The sequence below is a fragment of the Sus scrofa genome, chromosome 14, assembly GCF_054392235.1.
Source record: "Sus scrofa isolate SSC_HxYL_T2T_F1_AM1 chromosome 14, Sscrofa_HxYL_maternal_Yorkshire_Landrace_v2.0, whole genome shotgun sequence".
In the NCBI taxonomy this organism is placed as follows: Eukaryota; Metazoa; Chordata; class Mammalia; order Artiodactyla; family Suidae; genus Sus; species Sus scrofa.
The window spans coordinates 124870769-124893663 of NC_139396.1; the positions used below are offsets into that span (position 1 = coordinate 124870769).

At 41.3% G+C, this 22895-nt stretch overlaps 1 long non-coding RNA gene across 1 annotated transcript in view; it reads right to left on the reverse strand.

The window, feature by feature from the left end:
- LOC146396977 (uncharacterized) overlaps positions 1–22895 on the reverse strand; it is a 48993-nt gene that overhangs the window by 13942 nt on the left and 12156 nt on the right. Inside the window, exons 2-3 of the long non-coding RNA XR_014826607.1 lie at positions 18269–18491; positions 6146–6220 (exon numbers count right to left, since the gene is read on the reverse strand). This is a non-coding gene — a long non-coding RNA (uncharacterized LOC146396977). The remainder of the gene's footprint in view (positions 1–6145; positions 6221–18268; positions 18492–22895) is intronic.

Genomic DNA, 22895 nt, shown 5'->3' on the forward strand with positions numbered 1-22895 from the left:
TCATTTTGATTATTTATTCATTTTCTCTTCGTTGTCATTTCTTCATTGGATAGGACTTACAAAGTACTAGTGAATAAGGGATTTTGAGAAGAGTCATCCTTGTCTTGTTCCTAAACATAAGTAGAATTATTTTGGAGATACACTGAGTATAACTGCCAGTATAGATTAATAGTAGATAAAATTTATTGGGTTACTCTTTTTATTCCCAGTATGCTAAAATATTTTGGTTATGAATGGCTATTGAATTTTATCAAATGCATTTTCTGCATCTTTTGAGGTGATCACGTGTTTTTTCTTCTTAATTATATGTGTAGCTAATTACATGAATACTTTTTCTATTGTTAAGCTTTCATTTCTTGAGTAACCCAATGTGGTTATGATGTATTCTTTTATTTATTTTTTTTAATATAATGATTTTTTTCCATTATAGCCGGTTTACAGTGTTCTGTCAATTTCCTACTGTATAGCAAAGTGACCCAGTTACACATACATGTATACATTCTTTTTTCTCACATTATCAGGCTCCATCATAAGTGACCAGACATAGTTCCCAGTGCTACACAGCAGGATCTCATTGCTAATCCATTCCAAAGGCAATAGCCTGCATCTGTTAACTCCAAGCTTCCAATCTATCCCACTCCTCCCCCTCCCCCTTGACAACCACAAATCTGTTCTCCAAGTCCATGATTTTCTTTTCTGTGGAAAGGTTCATTTGTGCCGTATACTACATTCCAGATATAAATTATATCATATGGTATTTGTCTTTCTCTTTCTGACTTCACTCAGGATGAGAGTCTCTAGTTACATCCATGTTGCTGCAAATGGCATTATTTTGTTCTTTTTTATGGCTGAGTAGTATTCCATTGTGCATATATACCACATCTTCTCAATATCACTGATTATTAGAGTAATGCAAATCAAAACTACCATGAGATACCACCTCACACCAGTCAGAATGGCCATCATTAATAAGTCCACAAGTAACAAATTCTGGAGGGGGTGTGAAGAAAAAGGAACCCTCCTGCACTGTTGGTGGGAATGTAAATTGGTACAACCACTATGGAAAACAGTACAGAGGTACCTTAGAAAACTGTGCGTAGAACTACCATATGACACAGCAATCCCACTCTTGGTCATATATCCAGACAAAACTTTTCTTGATAAAAACACATGTACCCGCATGTTCATTGCAGCACTATTCACAATAGCTAAGTCATGGAAACAACCCAAATGTCCATAGACAGATGACTGGATGATGTATTCTTTTAACACTGCTAGATTTACTTTGCTAAGCTTTGATTTCAAAATTGTATATATATTTTTTATAAATGGAATTCTATTTTATTTTCCTTTTTTTTTGGTAATGGTTCTTCCAGTTTCTGTTGTTAAGGTTATACTATTATCACATAATAACTTGGAAAGTGGTCCCCTTTATCTTTTTTCTGGAACAGATTGCATTAGATAGGAATTCAGTTTTCCCTGAAAGCTAGGAAAAACTTAACCTGTAAAACCCCCTGAGGCCAACTCTTTTTTGTAGACAGATTTTAAATTACTGATTAAATACTTAAAAGGCCATATGTCTATTCAGCTTTTCCATTTCTTTTTGAGTTTTATTTTCCAGAAGTGTTTCCATTTTATCTAAAATGTCAGTGTTATAACAATAGAGACATACAAAGCAGTCTCAAGACTTGGTAAATTTATGCTATATCTATACTTTTTTTCTTTTCCACTATGGTTCATTTGCGCTATCTTTCCTTTTCTTCTTATCTTTTGCCTTCATTGGCCATCTCAGCTGTTTGTTTTCTATTTCATTAATTTTTTCTCTTATCTGTATCTTCTTTTCTTTGTCTTTGCTTGAGTTCACACTATTAATTTTTTCTGACATCTGTAATTAGATGTGTTCCTTAAATATTCAAATTTTCTTCTTTTCAGATGTATGTATACATGTTCATATATGTCTGTAATTTTCTCTTGGAAGTACTGCTTTAACTATAGCTCACAATTTTCATACGCAATTCCCCCCCTCATCATTTAGCTCTAGATATTTTCCATTTTCCATTATGATTTCCGTTTTAACCTAATAATAACTCAGAAGTGTTTTAAAATTTCCAAACATATGGTTCCATATGCATTTTTTTATAATTCACTTGCAATTTAATAGAATTTCAAAAGGGAATGCGGTCTGTATGATATTGATTCATTTGTTACTTTTGCATACTTGCTTTATGGCCAAGTATGTGGTTATTCAAAAATAAGTTCAATGGGTAGTCTCTGTTAGATACAGAAAACATCATGTTGAAGTTATTAAATGTGTTGTTTAAATCTTTTATAGGATGGCTAATTATTTTGTTTGCTTGAGCTATTTAAGGTTGAGCATTGTGTTAAAATATCTCGTTATGATTGTAGATTTCTTGATTTTTTTTTTGCCATTATGGTCATTTGTGGTTTATATGTTTTGAGATTACCATCTTAAAAGTTAATGATTTCAGGATGTTTTGATCTTTCTAATGGACAGTTCCTAGCCTATCTGTATGATAATTCCTTCTTTGTTCCCACTTCATCTTCCTCCGGGAACTGAATCAGGTCCAGAGATTCTGCCACCATTGCCCATACCTCATTCTCATTGTTCCTTGCTTAAAGTTTATACCTTTGGGAAATTTTTGCTAACTTTTCCTGAGATTTTCAGCCACTGATGCTCTTTATGCTTCCACTCATATACTCCCGTGCTTGATGTCCACTGCTTTGGGGAAGAACTTCCACTTATTTTATGACTCAACTTCTAGCTCTTTTCCAGTTTTGCTAAAATTGGAGGTCAACTTTTACTTTTCATTCTTCTTGTTGCTTTTGGACACTTTCCAGGAAATACCAATTTTGACTCTCATGTTCACACTGGAATTTTGACATAATGAAACCTAAAGTGAATCACTATCTCTACCTGCCTCCTGAACATTGCCTTAGTCCATTCATTTGTACCACTATTTCTTGTACTACATGCTTGTTTTGTCTAGTATTTTAGTTTTTATAACCTCAGAGAAAATCATCGTTATATTGCTTTGTGGTCACAGTGTTCATTTGGACTTGCCCACATATTTATTTATCAGTCTCTTCACTTGCCTTCACTTCTGGCTTCCTATGCCTTCTTCCAGAGAAGAAGAATTTGGAATACTTTTCAATGGGGAACACGTGAACTAGCCAATTATTTCAATCTCTGCTTGCCTGATGATGTCTTTAGGTTGCTTTCACTCTTGAATTTTAGTTTAGCTGAGAATAGAATTCTAAAGGGTTATTTCTCCTCAGCATTTTGAAGTTATTGTTTCATTATGTTTCTGTTATTGCTATTAGCTAGCAGTTTAATTTATATTTTCCCCTCAAAATTTTATTTTACATCCTTATGAATAAAGCCAATTTTGAGTCCATATGTCTAAATGTATATATAGATAGATAGATATACTCTATATAGTACAGTACTATAGTATATATATTCACTGAATATATAAGTATACATAATATTTATATATTAATAAATTTATGCATGTATTAATGTACTAGTATGTACAAAATACAACATATCTAAAATAGAAACATAAAAGACTGCATATATGAAAGAAATAATTAAAAATTAAATTTATTTTCTTAATCTAAAAAGCATTTTTCTTTAGCTGCATTAGTGGCTATAATTAATAATACTTTAAAGATTTAAATTGGATAAATATACTTCATTGGTTTTAAATATCTTTTTTTTTTAATTTTTTTTCTTTTTTTCTTTTTTTCTTTTTTTTTTGTTTGTTTGTTTGTTTTTGTCTTTTGTCTTTTTTGTTGTTGTTGTTGTTGCTATTTCTTGGGCCGCTCCTGCGGCATATGGAGGTTCCCAGGCTAGGGGTTGAATCGGAGCTGTAGCCACCGGCCTACGCCAGAGCCACAGCAACGCGGGATCCGAGCCGCATCTGCAACCTACACCACAGCTCACGGCAACGCCGGATCGTTAACCCACTGAGCAAGGGCAGGGACCGAACCCGCAACCTCATGGTTCCTAGTCGGATTCGTTAACCACTGCGCCATGACGGGAACTCCGGTTTTAAATATCTTGAATCACACTTGCTTTAACATGCTCCAACATAAAGCAACAGGAAGATCTGGTTACATATTTGGCTTATTTTGATACTTGGTTTTAGGGGTTATAACAGCTAAGAGCAAGAACAAAAACTTAGATTTCTCATAAAGACGTGGATACAAATGGGAACAACAGTAGGAACCCTTGCTAAGTCACAATACTAATTTTTTTACCCCCATTTGTCAATTACACAAAAGTTTATTTTAAATTCTATGATTACATTTCTATTTCCCATGATGTTAAACAATTGTTCTTACAAACTATTTGGAATTTGTTGCATTTTTACATATTTAACGTACATGTTAACTCACTAAAGCTCTTCATTTGGAAGAGCTATAAACAGGTTAGAAAAGTCTGCTTCCAAATTTCTTTTTTGTTCTTTTTTTGTAAATATGCAGCTTTGAGATGTTTTCCTTTCAGAGGTGACATCCTTACATTGTTCTGGTGACAAAATATCATATAATTACAGAAAATGTCTTGACATCCCTAACAGCTGGAACCACTTCTGTTAATTCTCTGTATCACTTTAGGCAAAGCACTTCCATCCTCAGCGCTTACCCTACCAGCTCCTAAGGTGCTTCAGCACATTCCTAATCCACCCTAGCAGAGCTGAGCAGAGAGAATCCAGGCCCTTGGGATATGTGGGTACCCAAATCAATATGTATCCACACAGTGGAGTACGGTGCAGCCATGAAGGAATGAGAGCTCTCGGTGTGTGCTCATCTGAGTGGATTTCCAACATATCATTTAAGGAAAACAGCAAAGGATAGAAGGATACACAAAATGTGATTCCTTCTGCATAATTTTCCTTTTAAGATCAGTTGATATATATAGTTGCTGGTATAAACAATTTTTGGGGTGGGCAGAATCAGTGGTTAAGTGTTCACAGTGGTTAACAGTCGCGGGGAGAGAGACTAAGGAGCAGAAGCTTTTTCTTTCTTTCTTTTTTTGCACTTTCCTAAATCTGAGTTGGGTAATTCAGAACATATGTTACATATATATGTGTTACATATATGTTACATATGTGTATAGTGTATGTTATGTACTTATGTGTGTATATTTATGCATATGTATATGTATGTAGCCTATATACCATATATAATATATTGGGATTATACATATACTAATTATATGTTTTTAAAACATAACATACAATTTTATGTTTTATATACAGCAGGATAATATATACTATATACATAAACAGCAAGAGTTCTCTGTGCAGGAAGATTGTAAACCATTTTTTCTGGCTTATTTTCTTCTTTTTACTTTTCTATTTCAAATTTTTTGTGTGTGTCTTTTTTTTTTTTTTTTTTGTCTTTTTTGCCTTTTCTAGGGCTGCACCCGCGGCATATGGAGGTTCCCAAGCTAGGGGTCTAATCAGAGCCGTTGCTGCCGGCCTATGCCACAGCCACAGCAACGCGGGATCCAAGCCATGTCTGCGGCCTACACCACAGCTCATGACAACACCGGATCCTTAACCCACCAAGCAAGGCCAGGGATTGAACCTGCAACCTCATGGTTCCTGGTCAGATCCGTTTTTGCTGCGCCAAGACAGACACTCCCCTATTTAAAAAAACTTTAGGGAAAATATGTGGAAAACACAAGGTCTCATAGTGTACCTGTACTTGTTTTCTAGAAATGCCATAATGAAGTACCGCAAACAGGTGTCTTACGCAATAGAAATTTGTGGCCTCACAGTTCTGAGAAGGCTGAGATCAAAGTGTGGGCAGATCTGGTTCTTTCAGAGAGAGGTCTGAGAGCAAAGAATCTGTTCTAGCCCTCTTTCCTGCACTTTTTTTTGAAGTATTTCCATTAGGTAACCCAGCAGATTCTTCATTCACAGATTCAACCAACCACAGATCAAAGATATTCGGAAAAAAGAAAAAATCCAGAAAGTTCCAAACAGCAAAACTTGAATTTTCTGTGCTCTAGAAACTATTTACATAGCATTTACATTGTATTAAGGGTTATAGGTAATTGAGAGATGATTTCAAGTATACGAGAGGATTCAAAGTTTACATGCGAATACTATACCTTTTAATGAAAGAGACTTGAGCATCTGCTGTTTATAATGGGAGGTGCAGGGAGGGTGATCCTGGAACCAATGCCCTAAGGATACAAGGGACAACTGTACTTAATATGACAGGAATTCATAGATGAGGAAAACATAAATAAATGGAGACACATTGTAGAGGAGCAGACATGGGACCTCACTCTTGAAGACTAAGTTATCTTCCTCCTTTGACCGAGAGAGGACTTAATGTCTCAACTCCTTTCCCTCTTTCTCTGGAGTATATGAGAGAAGAACTGTTAGGAATGCTCAGGACACTCAGAAGATCTGTCTTCCTTTTATTCCACAAAGTGAATATAAACTGGAAGATAACTGATGAGGCCAGACTCAGGGAGTAAATCTAGGTGAACACAAGGAGGAATGTGCAAATACCCAGAGTGGTTCCACAGTGGAAACTGTCCCCTGCTGACACATACACACACACAAACACACATACACACACGTATGGGCATGCCCAAGGGAAATTGAGAAGCTGCAGAAGGGTTCTCCCTGGGCAGGCTGTTGGCTTAGAAACCTTGGTGGGGTATGGGTGAGGGCAGGAGTAAGAGAGTTATGTACTACAATACTCCCACTGGGGGAGAAATGAAACCGCAAACTCAGGAAGGGAAGTTCCTTCCTTCCTTCCATTTTTTTTTTTTTTTTTTTTTTTTTTTTTTGTCTTTTTAGGGCCACACCCACAGCATATGGAAGTTCCCAGGCTAAGGGTCAAATTGGAGCTGCAGCTGCAGGCCTACACCACAGCCACAGCAAGGCAGGATCCAAGCCACATCTGAGACCTGCACCACAGCTCATGGCAACACCGGAGTGAGCAAGGCCAGGGATCGAACCCATGTCCTCACAGAGAAAATGTTGGGTCCTTAACCTTCTTAGCCACAACATGAACTCTGGAGAGTTGCTTTCTAAAACCCAAACCACTAGGCCATGGAGAGAACAGAAAGGCTGGGGGAGAAGACACGGTCTTTAGGGAGGAATGTCTGATTCCCCAGAGTAGAGCTTTGCGGCCATATTTTCTTGGAGTCACAAAGTCCAGGCCCAAAACATGGGGTCAAGAGTATGAGAATTTTGGCCCAAGATGAATAAACCTGGCCTCAGCAGCTGCCGCCGCTATGGTAATTTGTATGTTGAAAAAATGTGAGCACTTGAGACTATTTCTAGTTCCAGCTGCTCTGCGGTATTAATAAAGGTCTAATTGCTAAAACCATGTGCAATGGACATGGTGTTCATTTTCCTGACACATGGAAAATGTGGTTTGGAGGCTGAGCTGTCAGGCCCAAATCACCTCCAGACCCTGCCTATTGCAAGCACATTTCATCACCGGGCAGGACTCGCTAAGCTTGGTCGATGGCCTCATTATGGCTATTTGTATCCTGACACTGGAGCCGACTTGACAGGTTAGCATTCCTGTCAAAGAAGCCTGGCACCAAATGTCTGTCCAGCCCCATTTCCCAGGGGCTGTGGTGTGGACAGATTCCATCACATCGCCACACCTGAAGACAAAGGAACAATTTGTTCAGCATTGAGATCGGGTTTGTAAGGTTGTCGCCCAGCTCCCACCAGACGATTTAACATAACACCACCTTATAACTTGGAGGTAGTTAGGCTTCCTGCAAAGACAGAGGTGGATGAGGATGGTGGGGTTGTAGCCTCATGGCCCTGTACACCCGCAGGGACAGACACGAGTCTCCATGTCATAGAAGACAGCTCATTCTTCCTGCCCCTCTCTGCCGTACTGTACATACCCACAAATCATGGTTGCTATCTCTCTTCCAAATCTAAATATATTTTACTACCTTATGGCTTCATGGTACCACAATACATACCACAGAACTACTTGTAAGTTGTCCCATGCTAAAACACCCACGTCTATACATTTGTCATTTAATACCAGGTCCAGTTTTTTTTTAATGGGGAATTCCTCTCCCTAAATTTACTCATTTTTAATTTATTTTTTCTGGCTTGTGAAGGGAGTTCCAAGCTAGGGCTCCTTTTCTTACTGGGCTTTCCGTGAAAGGACGTCAGTACATTGGACTTCAGTACATTCAATGATTCTTATGAGAGGTTCCACCTTGCTAATTTATGAGCCCACTCCCTGGACACTGATAGGCCATATAATATAGTGATTAAGAGCCTGAACCTCACAGTTAGACTACCTGGGGTTCCATACTAATTCCACCATCTATGCCTCATATGACCTTAGGCAAGCATCTTCAACTGCCTGTGCCTTGGTTTTCTTATATGCAAGTCAGGAAAAATATTAGTACCTCTGCATAGGATAGGTGTGAAAATTTAGTAAGTTATCACATGTGAAGTGCTTTGTAATAAATGCCAGCCATTATTGTCTCCATAGAAAGAATGTGATTAGAACATGTAAAAATGGAGCCCAAGAAGTGCCCTCTGGAACATTAGGGTCCAGATCCACATCCTCTCTACAGGAGACCCACTAAACAAATGATGAATTTGCACAGGTGTTTCTCAACAGGGCCATGCTGTTTCCAGCATAACCGGTGAATAGTGGGCATGAAATGGTTAAACAGAAAAATCAAGTCTGGTTCTCACTGCAGGAGTAGTAGATATTGGGTAATGCTAAACAGAAGTCCAGCCTGGAAAAGGCTATTTACTGTGGAAGAGTCCTGGCTCACGGTAGCCAGAGGCAGCTCAAAGAGAGACAGATACCCCCTATTCATGGTGAGCTTGGCAAAGACCCAGAGCAGATGAGAAGCTGTTCTCTGGTTTAAAGGGCAGCAGGAATTTTGCAGAACATTTTTTGGAGGGTGGGGTTCAGCCAGCAGGAACAGCCAGAGTAGTTAGGGATAAAGAATGTGCTTTATGCCCAAGCTTATTGGAATTGCTAGCAGAGACAACTGGTGGGGTTCACAGGTCAAGCTAGTGATAGGTTTAAGGCCAGGATGATGAAAGAGGATTCCAGTGTGATCCCTCTGCTTGGAAGACTGTGTGACTCACTGTGCACGTGCTCTGATGAGCCTCCTAGACCCTTGTCAGGGATGCGAGCTGGACTTATTCTCCAGCTGCTGGCACACAGCCCTTGGGGTCAGTCTTCTCTGGAATTGCCTTGGCTGAGCTGCCTTACTCAGGGTCACACCCCTTCCCAGAACAGCCTGAGCCAGTGGCTGATCAATGCAGGGGAACAGAGATCCAGCCCTTTTTGCCCCAAATCAGGACAGCCCTGAAGATATCTGGTCTACAGAACCCCTCACAGAGTCAGCCCAGGCTCCCAAGGTGACTCTGCTGAGGCTTGATCTGTCCAATCCCTTCCACAGATGTGGACTCCAAAAGCACTCTGTTGGGGATGCCCTGCTTGCTGATCTCTGCAGCATCTCCTTCCCTGCAGACCAGGGTTCCTCCTCCTTAATTCCCAGCAGGCAGAGGGGTCATGTGACAGTGTGCTGACGAATGGGAGGTGAGCAGAGTGAAGTGGCCTGGGATCAATCAGTGGTGTTGGAGGCAGTGTGTGTGAGGTGGTGCAGACAGCACATGAAGGAGACCTGCCTGAGTGGAAAATAAACTTTCCCTGTGTTAAACTTCTGAGATTTGGGATCTGTTTTGGTTTGTGTAAACACGACAAACTTTCTTACCAAACCCTTGCTTACCCCATCTTTTCTATGGCATTAGCCTTCCTCTTTCAAAACCTTTCTAATTCCAGAGGGAGAAGCAGTCACAAGTTAATGTCTGGATACACTATAAATATTTGTTGCTTCTCTTATGTTTGCCTCAGTTAACTGTTCCAGAAGCAAAACATAGTTTATCCCATTTCATAGATTTAATTATTCCCAATTAAATGGTATTTCTAATGTTTCTTTTTGCTGCGTGTATAAATTTTAGTTATTCTCCATGGTGGTATTTCCAGTGAGTCCTTTTTTGTGTGTCAAAAGGACTCAAGCAGAATAAATCCTTTAGGTATTTTAGCAAATAAATTGAGCAGAGCGGATCCCACTGAAAATGGCAGTCAATAGTCTGATGCCCTAAATAGAAAAATCAAGTAAAATGTATGCACACATGCTTATTGACTCTTTTAACCACCATTAATTAAGCATTTATTATGTGCCTCATGAGCTTCCAGTTTTGCTCCACGGGAAGGACTTCCTAGCCTCAGGGAGCTCATTGGTCAGTGGGAGAGGTCTGCTTGTACCCAACTGCCACTGATGTTCAGTGTGACAAGGACATGCCAGAGTGCACAGGTGGCTGGAAGGAGGAAGGGAGTGCTCAGCTCTGCCAGAGAAGGTGTCACATGGATGACTTGAAGGAAGATTTGGGAGTCACTTGGCACATGCAAAGCGGGCAGAAATTCCAGGCAGAGACGTTGAAGGCATTCAGGCTGTGATAGACCTGGAGAGGTGACCTGGCTGGGCGTGACAGCAGGCATGGTGGTAGAAGATGAGGTTGGAGAACAAGCACAGGCCAGATTCAGGGAGATCTGTATGTGGTGCTGTGGGATTTGGACTTTTCCTTTTTTTTGTCATTTATTTATTGCCATGTTTGTTCCGACCTATTTAATTATTCCTCTTCTGTGCTCTAATGTAGACACACAATTTTATTCTGAGGGGTAGAGTTTGTGGAATCATAAACTTCAGGCATCAATAAGAACTGATTCCCAAAGTCCACATCAGTAAAATGAAGTCTAGTGGTGCCTCCAAAGCAGCAGAATATTACTCACCACTAAAAAAAAAAAAAAAAAAAAAGCTATTGAACCATGCAAAGGCATGGTGGAAACTTAAATCTTAAATGCATATTACTAAGTGAAAGAAGTTAATCTAGAAAGGCTGCATACTATAGGGCTCCAACTATATGACATTCTATGAAAGGTAAACTATGGAGACAGTAGAAAGATCAGTGATTGCCAGGTTTTGGGGGAGGGAAAGGGAACAGGAAGAGCACAGAGGATTTTTAGAGCAGTGAAACTATTCTGTATGATACTATAATGGTGGATACATGTTATACATTTGACTAAACTCACAGAATGTACAACACTGAGAGTGAACCCTAATATAAACTAGGGACTTTGGGTGACCATGATGTGTCAATGAAGGGTCATTAATTGTAAGAAATGTTCTGCCCACATGGGGAAGGTGCTGCATGTGGGGGGTGGGAGGTAATATGGGCTCCCTCTCTACCTTACTCTCATGGTTTGACTGTGAACTTAAAACTCCTCTAAGAAATAAAATATATTAAAAAAAAAAAAGACCCCAGTGACTCTGAGCCTGTGGCTGCCACGTCTCAGGCACTTAGCCCTGGGCTCCCAAGTCCCCAAGCAAATTCTAAGATTCCCTAGAAGATGCTTTTTTACATGTATTATGAGGAGGATCAACTCACCCCAGTTCAAACATGCCACCCAAGAATTCAGGCCCAACTGTCACGTGACTTCAAGAGAGAATGTGCTTCTCTGTCTTTCAACGTTCAGGCCTGCTTGCCAGAGAGGCAGCAACTGCTCTTGCCCCTGTCCCCTTTCATCCCAATATTTATTCTCTTGCCTCCTTTATTTTATTTTCTTTTTTGTCTTTTTTTTTTTTTTGTCTTTTTTTAGGGCCACATCCGCAGCATATGGAAATTTTCAGGCTAGGGGTCCAGTCAGAGCTGTAGCTGCCAGCCTATGCCACAGCCACAGCAACGCCAGATTCGAGTTGCATCTGCAAACTACGCCACAGCTCACAGCAAAGCCGAATCCTTGACCTACTGTGTGAGGCCAGAGATCAAACCTGTGTCCTCATGGATGCTAGTCAGATTGGTTTCTGCTGAGCCATGATGAGAACTCCCTAGTTTTTGTCTTTTTAGGGCCACATCTGTGGCATATGGAGGTTCCCAGGCTAGGGGTCGAATTGGAGCTAGAGCTGCCAGCCTACACCACAGCCACAGCAATGCCAGGTCCGAGCCACGTCTGTGACCTACACCACAGCTCACAGAAACGCCAGATCCTGATCCTGATCCTGATCCTGATCAGATCCCACTGATCGAGACCAAGGATCAAACCCACGTCCTCATGGATACTAGTTTGGTTCATTAACCACTGAGCCACAACAGGAACTCCTCTCCTGACTCCTTGTTAATAGCACCCCTATTTATTGAGGGTGGTAAATTACCCAGGTAAAAGACTATTTCTCAACCCCTCAGTCAGTTTTGGAACTGTTTGGGAGACTTTAGAGAGGCTATTTTTTTTTTTCCTTCCTTTTTTTTTTTTAATTGAGATATAGCTGCTGTACAATATTATGTAAATTTCAGGTGCACAGGATAGTGATTCACAGTTTTTAAAGGTTATACTCATTTATAAGTATTATAAAATATTGGCTCTATTCCCTATGTGTACATATTCTTAGATCTTATTTATTTTATGCATAATGGTTAGTACTTCTTAATCCCCTACCCCTGTCTTGATCCCCTTCTTTCCTCTCCCCACTGGTAGCCACTAATTTATTCTCTATATCTGTGAATCTATTTCCTTTTTGTTATATTTATTAGTTTCTTTTATTTTTTTTAGATTCTTCATGTTAATGATATCGTACAATATTTGTCTTTCTCTGATTTACCTCAGTTAGCATCATACCCTCCTAGCCCATCTATGTTGTTGCAAATGGCAAAACTTCATAGAAAGGCTATTTATTCATTTTTTGCTTTTTAAGGCTGCAGATGTGGCATATGGAAGTTCCCAGGCTAGGGGTTGAATTGGACCTGCAGCTGCTGGCCTACATCACAGCTACAGCATCACCAGATCCGAGCTGCATCTGCAACCTACACCAAGCTCATGGCAATGCTGGATCCTTAATACACTGAAGCCAGGAATGGAACTTGCATCCTCATGGGTACTAGTCAGGTTTTTAATGTGCTAAACCACGTTGGAAACTCTAGAAAGGCTATTTAAAGGAGAATCAGTGGGACAGACTCATTCTAAAACACATTCATGGAGTTCCCTGGTGGCTCAGTGGGTTAAGGATCTGGCATTGTCACTCTTGCGGTACAGGAACTTCTGCATGCCACAAGCATGGCCAAAAAAAAAAAAAAAACTGAATAAATAAATAAAGCACATTAATTTACACACACTATTTTTCCCTCTTCTACTTTTCTTCTTTCCAGGCTGCAATGTGGATATGATGGCTGGAGCTGAAGCAGCCATCCTGTGACCCTGAGAATGGAAGCCATTTATTAAGGCTGAGGAGCTAACCTAAGAGCTCTGAATGCCTACTTCTAGACTTTCTTTTAGAAAGAGAAACAAATACTTATGTATTTAAGACATCTTTTTCTTGGGGGTGAGGGAGTAACCTAATCCTGATATGATTGGTCTTTTTTTTTTGTGGAATGATTGACTATGGGAATTTCTCCTTTCTTAAGGAGTAATACCAACCCCCACCACTAGGGGGTGACCTTGCTCTATATGCTGCAACGTGACAATTACATTATTACAGAGGTCCAAACTCAGTATATTCTGTATAATTTAGTTTAAATAACAGTGTGAGTGAGACAGCTATGGCCCAGTATGTTTGGGCTGAGCTTTGATGAACTCCATCAAATTCCTCTAGCATGAGATCTGGATTTCAAGTTTTTCTTGTTTTTTCAACTCTAGACCCTCAGCTTCTGCAAGCAAGCCCCCAAACCAAAGAAAGTATACATAGAGGAAGCTCAGATTAAGGCAAAAAACAGTTTGTATTTCCAAACGGAACAGTGAGCTTCCAGTTCAAATGGCATTGAAGTTAATGGTAACTGCACTTTCTAATAAGAAGCACTGGGTTGGAGTTTCCTTGTGGCTCAGCAGGTTAAGAACCTGGCATAGTCTCCATGAGGCTGCGGGTTCTATCCCTGGCCTTGCTCAGTGGGTTAAGGATCCAGCGATGCTGTGAACTGTGGTGCAGGTTGCAGATGTGCCTCGGATCTGGTGTTGCTGTGGCTGTGGTGTAGGCCTGCAGCTGCAGCTCCGATTCAACCCCTAGCCTGGGAACTTCCATATGCTGCAGGCACGGCCATGAAAAGAAAAAAAGAGGAAGTAGCAGCAGCAGTGGGTCAACACTGGCTTTATGTTTGTGTAAATAAAGATCCCTGTCTGGGAGGTCTAATGAAGGTTCTGCTATGAAAGGATTTATTGAAATTTTCACTTCCTCAAGGTAGAAAATCACTTGAAGTACTTAAGTGACTTTTTCCAGTTTATACTCATCAAAGTTTCAAAAATCTCCAGGCTGGGAGTTTCAGTCATTAAAAATCTGATGTGATGGGAGCAATTTATCTAGCTCTCACTCTGGCTCAGGGCAGGTTGCTTTCTCAAAATGAAAGTACAGTACCAGTGCTGTAAAAAAACAAAACAAAAAAAGCCCCACGCAAAACTAACCAACAAAGGAACCTGTGGTTGTAAAAAATCTTCTTTTGACAGTTTCAGATCACATTGCCTTGGTATCATCTGTGCCCTCCTTGTCTACCTTTCGTTTATACCCCAACACTGTGGAGTTAAGTAGAGTTTGGGGGGGGGGGCTTCATAGCAAACTAATAATCCTGGATTTCTCTTCTCAGTTTCCTTACTAAAGTGGCATGTTGGGTATAACCAAAACTCCCTGTGGAATGGAGAAATAGTCACTTTTCTTTCTCCTCTTAAAGATAACACTGGAAGTTTTCATATGTGATAAAATCGGTAGCCTCCAAGTAGGTGAAAGGCCCCTAATTAACTGCCCACAGGCAGGGAATTAGGTATCCGCTTCCTCAGGGGGGGGTCCCTTGAGGGTGGGGCTTCACGAACACAAACACAAGATGCCCAGTTAAACTGGAAGCATTTTTGGTAATATTTGAGATACTCTTATACTAAATAGTTACTCACTGTTTATCTGCAACTCCAAGTTACTAGCGTGTCATGGATTTTATCTGATAACTCTGTGGGGGTGGGGTGGAGGGAAGGCAGAAAAAAAAAAAAAAAAAAGCAGATTCTGGGATCCCTCAAGGGGACTGCCCCGGGGAAAGTCACTGACGAAAAACAAAACAGCCACAAACCACTGTGGGCAGGTGTTCCAGGGTAATTCATGCCTTCTTCTTATGTGTGTTGGCAGTAGCTCGGATGTCTTCCCTCTCTGGGTGTATTAAGAGCTCAGTTAGGGATGCTGATCACCTGGCTCATCAATGTCCACTGAGGAATAGATGGGAGGGAACTCCTCAAGCCCCAAGCTTTTGGGATTGTGGGTTCTGTCCTTTCAGACATATATCTGTGTGGGGCTGGGATGCTGGGTGTCCTCTTCTTAGAGACATAGCAATCCGTCATTGCCTTGAGGTCCAGAGTCCCCAGTTGTCCTTTAGAAGGCAGCTTGTCCAAATGGCAGAATAAGAAAAAGATTTGGTTTGACGCCCTTCTTGAGTTTATGTGCTCTGGAGTACCCCTTCTACCAGCCCTGCCCAACATCTATTTTCCAAATGCCTGGCTTAGTCAGAGTCTAATCAGAATCCATTGAATAAAGAGAATACGCACCATCTCCTCTGACTCTAGAAACGATACACGTGGGCAGTGTTCCATTTTCTGCCTTTTTAGTCTCCATTCCAGGCTTCGTACAAATACACACACATGAAACATACTGAACTACGAGTCACTTTCAGGGTGACATCGCAGGTAAGGAGTCCTTCTTTCATTTGAATTCCCTTCTGACATTGATTCCTGTGTTCAGTAAAGTGAAAGGTCTCACCAGCTCTGGGTTTCTTGCTTTTTTGCAGGGAGATACCTGAAGACTTGGCCTCCCTCTAGAATAAGCACCCCCCCCCCACTGTCCTCTCCCACTGCTGACTCAATTCACTTGCCCTCAGGTCTTAGCCCTCCCAGGGAAGCTTCTTCCTTATATCTCATCTAAATCTTTACCCATCTTCTCTAGGGAAAAAAACCTACCTTTATCTTCAGTATGAGATATCATCCCTCCTTCCCACGTCAAGATCCCAGGTCTGTTTTTCAGTCTGATGTAGCCCCACTGGATGCTCAGAGATGTTTATGGACATCAAAATCTTTTTTTTTTTTTTTAACTCCCATCATAACGGGTAACTGTGGATCTCTCTGGTCACAATGTGGCTTAATTTCCCAGTATGAGCTGCAGGCACACCAGCCCTTTGAATCATGGACTGGTTAAACTGGGCACGTATACTATCTCAGGGAGGAGGTGGTCAGAACCCTCATTGAGAGAGATCTATTTTCTCACTGGCCAGGCAGCCTAGCCCCATTATTGTTCAGAAAGCTTTTCCACCTTTCCGCAGTGTGGAGAGAGGAGCTAGGTTACCCGTTAACGAATGCTCCCTTGAAAAGGCCAGGAAGAACTCTAGACTGGATTAAATTATTTAGGTTCAACCCGTCTCCCCTGGGGAAAAGGGAAGGTAGGGGTGAGTTTGGTTGGCAGTTCTTATTATATGGATGTTTGCTGGGACGTAATTTGGACCCTCATTTCCTTTAGATAACCTTCCTGATTTTGGTCCTCTCTAAATTATGCATGAAGTTGCTTTTACAGCAGGATACTGTGAGATTAGCTGCTCAGAGATAATGTTATTATTTCCACCTTATGTTATTTTTTATCACAACTCCTAGAATCCAGTTCTACCATCTTCTTATGTCTCTTTGTTCCTTCTGGAATGCTTTGCTCTGACTCCTGTTTCCCAGGTACCACCGGTTCCTGCCTTACATCTGGCTTTCTTGGACTTCCAGATCTTGGCACATACTCCTGGTCTGGAATAATCGTTTTTTCATCCCTCTTGCATCTGACCTACTCACACTTGTTTTTCCTGTCTCAGAGTAGCCGCACCGACTTCCTTAGATGGGCTTCTTAAACTTTGGTATGCCAAAGTATCATCTGGAGATCTTTTTTAAAAGATAATTTCTTTTTTTCATCTCTATCCTCCTCCACCTAATTCTGATTCAGTAGGCCTGGGATGAGAGTAATTTAGACAAGTGTGCAGGTCATTCTAAGTAGAGGTCTGCAGACCAGTCAGTCACATTGGGGACTGCTGCCTCTGACTCTGTGGTCCTAGAGCACGCCATATGGACCCTATTAAAACAGGTTACTCTCAGAGTTCCCACTGTGGTGCTATGGGATTGGCGGCATCTCTGCAGCATTAGGATGCAGGTTTGATCCCTGGCCTGTCATAATGGGTTTAAAGGATCCTGTGTTACTACAGCTGTGGCACAGGTCGCAAATGGGGCTCAGATCTGATCCCTGCCTGGGAACTCCATATGCCCCATGGCAGCCAACACAAAACAAAACAAAAAACAGGTGACTGTTATTACCCCCTTAGTGTCTGTCCTCCCTGATAGCTGAAAACAGCCAAGGCAGATTGTGTGTCTGTTTCATTTGCTGCTGTTATCTTCATCAGTTAGCATAGGGCTACATTAAGCACCTGGTATGCACTTAATAAATGTAGTATTTCTGAGAAGGAGGTGGGAGAAATCAGGAAGTCATCGCCTGCTGAGAATCTTCAATACGTGAGCACATGGCTTCCAAGGCATTTTTCAAAGAGAAGTCCAGAATGGAGTGAATGGAATGGCCTTTGGAAGAAAGATCTAGACAATTCCAGTGGTAATTTCACATGTTGTTATTTGCATGATTTCTGTTCTCTTTGAGGGGAATAAAATCTATGAGACAGTATTTTCAGTTATGTCTGATAAGGAAGCTTTGCAAACATCTGTTCAGCCAGAGTGATGGACATAAGCAGATAATAAGCCAGGCAAATTCACTCCCTTTCCATACTGGGCATCCATTGCATGGAAGGCATGGTTATAGAATAACATTTGGGCAGAGGACAGGCTCTAGAGTTAGATGGACTTAGAAGCTCAGCTCTTCTACTTCCCAGCTCTGTGACCTTGGGCAAGTGTAGCTTTCTAAGCCTCAGTTTCCTTATCTATAGATGAGGATAAAATTGTACCCATGGGCGTAAAAGTTTAGAGCTCAGACTACATGGGTTTGAATTCTGGTTCTTCCACTTACCAGCTGTATGACTTTGGGCAAATTATTTAACCCTTTATATGCTTCAATTTCTTTATTATAAAATTAATTCAAAGATTATTATATTAGTTAAGCTATGTTAAATTGCTGTTTTTATAGTTCAAAACAGTTTAATATCAAATGATTTAAATTAATACCTACCTCATAAGCTTAGGGAGAAAATTCTGGAGTTCCCATCACGGCTCAGTGGAAATGAATCCACCTAGTATCCATGAGGATGCAGGTTTGATCCCTGGCCTCATTCACTGGGTTAAGGATATGCTGTTGCCGTGAGCTATGGTGTAGACTGCAGACTTGGCTTGGATCTAGCTTTGCTGTGTCTGTGGCGTAAGCCAGCAGGTACAGCTCTGATTCGACCCCTAGCCTGGAAAGAAAGAAAATTCAATGAGTTCCCTGGTGGTCTAGTGGTTAAGGGTTTGGCATTGTCACTGCTGTGGCACGGATTCAGTCCCTGGCCTGGAACTTCCACATGCCACGGGTGTGACCAAAAAAAAAAAAAAAAAAAAAAAAAAGGCAAAACAAAAGAAAATTCAGAGTTGATTGCAGGTTAACAGGTTTAAAATGATGATGGTCCCATATTAAGCACCATATAACAGCTCTAATTCCACAGTTGAGTTTGTTAGGAAGTCAAATGAGTGTGATAGTGATAACATGGAGCACAAGGACATGGTAAATATTCAATAAAAGGCTACATATTGTTAGTTTTTCATACCTATTATAACCCCTTCTTAGGAGTAATCTGACTTTAAAATTACAAGAACTTGCAAGTGGCTGTCTGCACATACCTCTACGTCCTGCAGCTCCAGAGTACATACAAGCTTATTACATGAAGCTCAGAAAGAGGCTGGATAGAAGCTAGGAAGAGCAGGACAATGAACCTTGAGAGTCAGAAACTCAGGGCAGGGACTTGTAACAAGTGTCAGCGTGGTAGCCTCTTGCTTCCCAAAATGTTAGGTTGGACCATGTGAAATTGTCATCTATGTAGGTCAAAAGTGGTTACATATTCAAAATTTCATGCAGTTAAAACAATAGATTTCTCTAGCCAGCCTGGATTTCTTTCACATGCTTTGTAGTCTATCGATTAGAAACCTGTACCGTGACTCTTTTCTTCCTTCCTATTTTGATATATTTGACATTGAGAGACATCTTACAGTCATGTATGTCTTTAACTTTAATGCAGCTCATTTCCTTTCCCTTCTTCCTTCTGAGCCTGTAGGTTCTCTAACCCCATGTTTCCCCTCTTTGCCCAATGTCCCCAGGAAGGTAGCTGGTTTACCCCAGCCCTGGGGTCAACAGCGTCTTCCGGAGTTCCCATCCGGGCTCAGCAGAAATGAATCTAATATTCATGAGGATGCAGGTTCGATCCCTGGCCTTGTTCAGTAGGTTAAGGATCTGGTGTTGCTGTGGCTGTGGTGCAGGCCAGCGGCTACAGCTCCGACTCAACCCCTAGCCTGGGAACCTCCACATGCTGTGGGGTGCGGCCCTAAAAAAGACAAAAGAGAAAAAAAAAAACAAGCTTCTTCCCACAAGTATTAATAACGAGATTGCCTTGACTTTCATTTTGCTCTTCCAGCCTTTCAACCTCTGTGAAAACAGTTCCCTGTATTAATTCTCCTCTGCTCAAAATACCTAGCCTGGTTTCTATTTTCCTGACGATGCTGTTAAAATATGAAATTAAAAAGCATCCTTTAAATGCAAATGAAAGAGTTAAGCATTCATGTAGTCACGTGAATTATATACAACAGATTGCTTTCTCTTTATCATGATGTTTTATTCATCAGACATTTATTGAGCATCTCCTGTGGGTCAGAGCCTACGCTCCCACCATTGGTAAAAGGATGAAAAAGATAGTTTTTGTCCTCGAGGAGTGTACAGTGGGGACAGGGCTGGGACAGAAGAGACAGAGATCACGGTATGATAAGGGCTGAGGGAGCACAAGGTGGAGGTGCTACCCCAGTCCCAGGCAGATGAAGTCAGGAAAGCCTTCTCCAGGCTTCCCTGGCACTGCCATGGCGAAGAAAAAGGGGTGGGGGAAGATTTTCTGGGCAGAGGGAGGAGCTAAGGTCCAGATCTAAAGAGGAGGGCTCTTCCAGGGTACTGAAGTGTTTTCGCGAGGTTAGGGAAGAGATGGAGGATGACAACAGATGAAGCTGGAATGATAGCAAGGGATCAGCTCACGAAGGATGGTGTACATGATACTGAAGAACTATATGAAACTTTGTCCTTAGACTGAGGCCCCTGGAAAACCACTGAAAGTAGTGACTGGCTCAAGTTTACAGATAGGATGTTTCCCCTGCCTGAAAAGGAAGGACACCATATTTTCTAGAAGCTCCCAAATGACCCACTGGCTAATTAGTACACGTTAAGGTGTGAATGATTCCTTCTTTCATTCACCAAACATTTAGTGAACACCCACTGTATATCAAACTCTATGTTTGGTCTGGGAAACATAAAGATTAAGTGAGTTTCATACCTTCAAGGAGCTCACTGTCTCATGGGAGAGAAAGAATCTTATCCGTAGTATAGAAATACAGAAGAGAGAGAGACCCAGTAGAGGAAAATGGAAGACCTCACAGAAGAAGTGATAGCGCCTTGGAGCTGGCAGGATGAGCAGAGAGCGTGGAGTGTAAAAGAGCAGGAATACAGTGTTTCAGTGAAAGCCTCTGCATCAGACAGGGCACAGTGCTCTGCATGTGCTCAGGCACGAGCAAAGAGCGTAATGTTCCTAGTGAACAAATCAGTGGGAGAAGTCCTAAGACCTGCTTATAAAAGCCCTCAGAAGCCTTGTTGACAATGACACCTTCAGGCAATAGGCAATCACCGAAGGCTTTTGAGAGGGGTGGGGGTTGATGAAGTTAGAGTCACATTTCAGATTATGTCTGGAGAATAGAACTGAAAAATAGAGACTGGCAGCAGAGACCAGTTTTGAAGCTGAGGCGATAGTTCAGATGGATGCTGACAAGGACCTGAACCCTGAGAAGTGGGGTGGGGATGGAGAGGGGCAAACCAATCCTGAGTCTGTAGAAAGCACTGTCCCATTAAAGCATCTATTCGTTCCCAAAGAAAGACTCAGAAATATGCTTTTGTTCATCTTTCTCAAAACTTTGTTAAAATCTGTTGGACTGTGGAGTTCCTGTTGTGGCTGCACAGTAACAAACCTAACTAGTATCCACGAGGGTGCAGGTTCAATCCCTGGCCTCACTCAGTGAGTTAAAAGATCTGGCATTACCATGAGGTGCGTGTAAGTCACAGACGTGGCTTGGATCTCACGTTGCTGTGGCTGTGGTGAAGGCTAGCAGCTGCAGCTCCGATTTGACCCCTAGCCTGGGAACCTCCATATGCCACAAGGGCAGCCCTAAAAAGTAAAAATAAAAATAGAAATTGTTGAACTGTGTCTTAAAATTCATGCATTACAACAAGCAATATTTTATCATTCTGAATCCTTTTGGAAGACATCCTAGGGAAAAGCCTGCAGAGCTAAGGGAGAGGCTGAAAGGAGAAACGTGAGGACTTGATGCAAAGTGCAAGTAAGTACTCCATAGGATGTAAGGAAACAGCTTCTCAAAGAAGAAAGGGGTGTGCAGGGAAGCTGAGATGCAGAAGTGGAAGGGATCTGAGTCTGAGTGAGACAAGACACTGGGGGGATTATTTTTTCTCTTCTGACTGAGGAGGAGAGAAAGCAAACTCTAGGAACAAATGGTGGTCAGAGGCTACAAAGGCAGATGCCTCCAGGAACCAGGCAGGTGACACAAGTAGTTCTGTGGAGCAGGCTGGGTTTGAGAACATGGAAGTACATGGTCTATGACATGGGCAGATACAAGCTCCAGCCAGTTGTCACATGGAAGTGTAGGGTTTGCCAGATCTTGTGATTTTTCAAAGGAAGCCAGAAATCTAGATTTTCCTGTAAAATTACACACTGTGTTCAATGTGGGCAACTAATTCAGATTTTTTCTAAACACCATGCTGGCCAAGTAAAACACATTGTGGCTGCATTTGGCCCTTGAGTGGTCCATTTATAACCTGTGATCTAGAGGGAATGGGAGGGTTGTTCTTTGAATAAATCCCACTAGCCTTGCAGATATCCAGCCTGCTTCTGCTAGAACATAAACAAGGCATGAGAGTATGTTCTTTCCAGAAAAAAAGAAAGAGAAAACCAAAAGTCAAAAACTCCCCTAAACCTATTAAATCTACTGGCTAATTTTGGAAGGATGATACAGGATATAACTTACATGGAACTGTGGTCTTGTTTTGGTGGGGGAAATTTTATGAAGCTGAGGTAGAAGGAGGGAAATCCATCTTCTCTGAAGTGGTCTCTATCATATCTTTAAGAAGCCAGGGTTGAGGAAAATGGCACTTTTGAAGCTCATAGTCTAATATCTCTTTCAGGAGCTAGCACTGGTGCTGAAAGTGAATTATTTTAATATATATCACAGATAGAATGCAAAGAGTTCCCAGGAATCATTAAGAAGACAATACTCTACCAGAACATGGACAAGCAATGTGTGCAGTTCATAGAAAAAGAAATATTACACATTTATACTGCTTTGATTTACTTTATTTATCATGTAAGAAATCCAAATTATAACAGTGTTTTTCACCTGAAATATTGGGAAGAGGTAAAAAGAAGTTTGGATAATTAGCTGCGTTGGCAAAGGTGTTGGGAGATGGGTCTATCATACACTGGTGGTAGAACTGTATGTTGGCATGGCTATTGAGGAGAGCAAACTAACAGGATCCATTAAAATTAAAGAGGAGGAGTTCCTGTTAT